General features: G+C 40.5%; 1 long non-coding RNA gene across 1 annotated transcript; it reads right to left on the bottom strand.

Moving 5' to 3' along the window:
- Window positions 1-1,155: 1,155 nt before the first annotated feature.
- LOC108435835 lies at window positions 1,156-1,841 on the bottom strand. Its single transcript, XR_001858474.1, has 3 exons — window positions 1,650-1,841; window positions 1,322-1,395; window positions 1,156-1,194 (listed from the first exon to the last, which is right to left on the bottom strand). It is a non-coding gene; the product is annotated as an uncharacterized LOC108435835 (long non-coding RNA).
- Window positions 1,842-3,020: the final 1,179 nt, after the last annotated feature.

Here is a 3,020-nt window from a genome sequence, read left to right as displayed (position 1 = left end):
AAAACCTGAAAACTCCCTGTCTGTTTTAGAGTATGTCCACCATACTGTGCTGTGATTGGCTATTTCAGTCCAATCACGGCCCACTTATCCAGGAAACGCTTTGTTGTAGCGAAACTCTTTAATGCTGTCACTGAAAGTCATTGCATGAAATTGTTATGAATACACTGCCTAATGTCTGATATACTGTCACAAAACTACTGTAAAACAATGTTTTGGTCTTTGGTTTCATAGTAGAGGGACACATGAGGGACAACATAGTTTGACCACTATTTTGCCATCATCAAGGTTACATATAAAAATTCAGAACAGAGATGTAGGTTTTGCGTAGTAAATAAAATTGATATATTTATGTTGTAGACATTGTAACCCCTGGTTCCTATCACCACCACTGTAAAGTTTATCTACAAGTTTATCAGCAAATTAATCACATCAAACCACTCTGAATGATGTATATTTCAACCACTGAATTATCCCAGATATTGAAAAATAAATGGAAGTCCCCTTTAAGGGCAAATTAGATGTCATTTAGAACCATTTGTCACATTTATGTTCTTACTATGCAATAACATTAATATAACAGTTAAAAAGATACAGAAAAAAACGGGTTCTAGATTTTGTCAAACCATTTGCAACACTGTATGGAAAGAAAAGATGTCATTTAATGTATATTTGTAAATAACAGAGATATTTGTGGTCACATTCAAGCATATTTTATGTCATTTTTTGAGCCAAAAGTGCCATGACTTAAAGAAGGACATTGATTAATGTAGTTGATATGAAAAAAATATTGTGGTGCAAGAAACACACAGTTGTTATGACGCTGTGCAAAGGAAAATGTAATCTGAAATCTGGTCTGGCCTGTGGACAATGGTCACTGATTTTTGTATCTCTGTCTCACTCCGGTGGATGGCTGTGTTTCATGCTCTCTTGCTTGGTTAAACTGGAGGTCCACAGGCCTTACTCACGGTGCACTGACAAGTACTCCTAACAACCACCTGGAAGACCTGGTCAACACCAACACTCTCCCCATCAGATAAACATCACTTAAAGCTTTCATCTCTGAGAGAGAGGAGAAAATCAAGCTGCTTCAGATTTGAATAGATCCATAGGTGTTTCTGTCCATCCTTCCACTGTGAGAAGACCACTCAGTGCTATGGGTCTGAAAGGATGTGTAGCTGTTCAAGAAGAACCTCACTAAGAAAAAGGAGACAGACACATCAAACAAAGAAGCTGAACAATGACCACCCCAGAGTCCAGACCCCAACACCACTGAATGGGTTTGATTACTTCAGAAAATCATCAACCAGCTTCTGAGACTGACCTTTGGAGGTGTGGAAAACATCCCTGCAGGTTTATTAGAGAAACTGAATGTGAGTCTCCTGAAAAGAGTGGAAGCTGGAATAAAGGGAAAGAGTGGTCAGTAAATATGATATTACATGTACTTGTTGAAGCTTCTGTGTAGCTTTCTGTTAAATACATTTTCTGCTTTTTCTGATGAAAAATAAACTTGCACTTCAATGCTGTTTTGTCTGGGAGATAAATAACTGAAGGATGGTTATTAAATTGTACACAGTGCTGTAAATATTTTCCATATATATGAAGTACAGTTTGTTGTGCAAGGCTGGACCAGCGACTCCAAACATACTCACACACAGATTTTCCACATGAATCAGATGTTTCTACATGTCCCAACAAAACACACACACACACATTCACCTGAAATTGAACACAAATAAGAAAAACAGGTTGTGAAGTCAGAGCCACCCAACAGAGTCACAAAAACAAAAGATTTCACCAGAGAGCAGAGACAAAGAGAGAGAGAGAGAGAAAGAGAGAGAGAGAGAGAGAGAGAGAGAGAGAGAGAGAGGGAGATCAGTAGGAGAGAGAGAGGGAAAGAGAGAGAAAGAGCAGTGAGTGAGAGCGAGAAAAAGAGAGCAGCGAGAGATCGAGAGAGAGCAGCAAGACAGAGAGAGGAGTGAGAGAGAGCAGCAAGAGAGGATAAGATCAGTAGGGGACAGAGAGAGAACAGTAAGAGAGAGGTGACAGAGATCAGTAGTAGAGAGAGGGAGAGAAAAATCAGTAGGTGAGAGAGGGGGAGAGAGCAGTGAGAGAAACAGAACAGCAAGAGAGAGAGATCAGTAGGAGAGAGAGAGTGAGCAGTAAGAGAGAGGGAGAGAGAGCAGTAAGAGAGAGAGAGAGTGAGCAGTAAGAGAGAGGGAGAGAGAGCAGTAAGAGAGAGCGAGAGAGCGAGCAGTAAGAGAGAGAGAGAGCAGCAAGAGAGAGAGAGATCAGTAGGAGAGAGAGAGAGCAGTAAGAGAGGGAGAGAGAGCAGTAAGAGAGAGAGAGAGTGAGCAGTAAGAGAGAGGGAGAGAGAGCAATAAGAGAGAGAGAGAGAGATAGAGAGAGAGAGAGAGTGAGCAGTAAGAGAGAGGGAGAGAGAGCAATAAGAGAGAGAGAGAGAGAGTGAGCAGTAAGAGAGAGAGACAGAGAGAGAGAGAGAGAGAGTGAGCAGTAAGAGAGAGAGAGAGAGAGAGAGAGAGAGGGTGGGTGCTGCTCTGAGTTAAATATGGTATTTGTGTGTGTGAGTAACTTGGTGAGTAACTCTGTTTGTGCTGAGAAAAAACAAACATAAACCAACACAACAAAAAATAACAGGCAGAGCTGAGACTCAGAATCAGTGCTGGACAGTAATGGCGTAGATTGTTATTTAGCCTCAGGACTTTTTTCAGCTGTATTAAAGTATTTCTGTTTGTTCACATGTTCACTTTAACTACACTACATTTTACATTGTAATATAATATCATATAATATAGTAATGTGACATATCTGAGAATAAAAAGCTGAACAAGCATCAGATTTTATCAGTTATCTAGACACCCAAGACATCTAGAGTGTTCTGGGTGTCTGTCTAAAGTATTGTGTAAGAGAAAAACTGCTAAGGAAAAGAGTGAGAGAGAGGGCTGGGATAAAGGGGAGATAGAGAGAGAGAGAGAGAGAGAGAGAGAGAGAGAGATGAAAGG

The sequence above is a fragment of the Pygocentrus nattereri genome, chromosome 11 (genome assembly GCF_015220715.1).
Source record: "Pygocentrus nattereri isolate fPygNat1 chromosome 11, fPygNat1.pri, whole genome shotgun sequence".
In the NCBI taxonomy this organism is placed as follows: Eukaryota; Metazoa; Chordata; class Actinopteri; order Characiformes; family Serrasalmidae; genus Pygocentrus; species Pygocentrus nattereri.
This window is presented reverse-complemented; position numbering and strand designations above follow the sequence as displayed.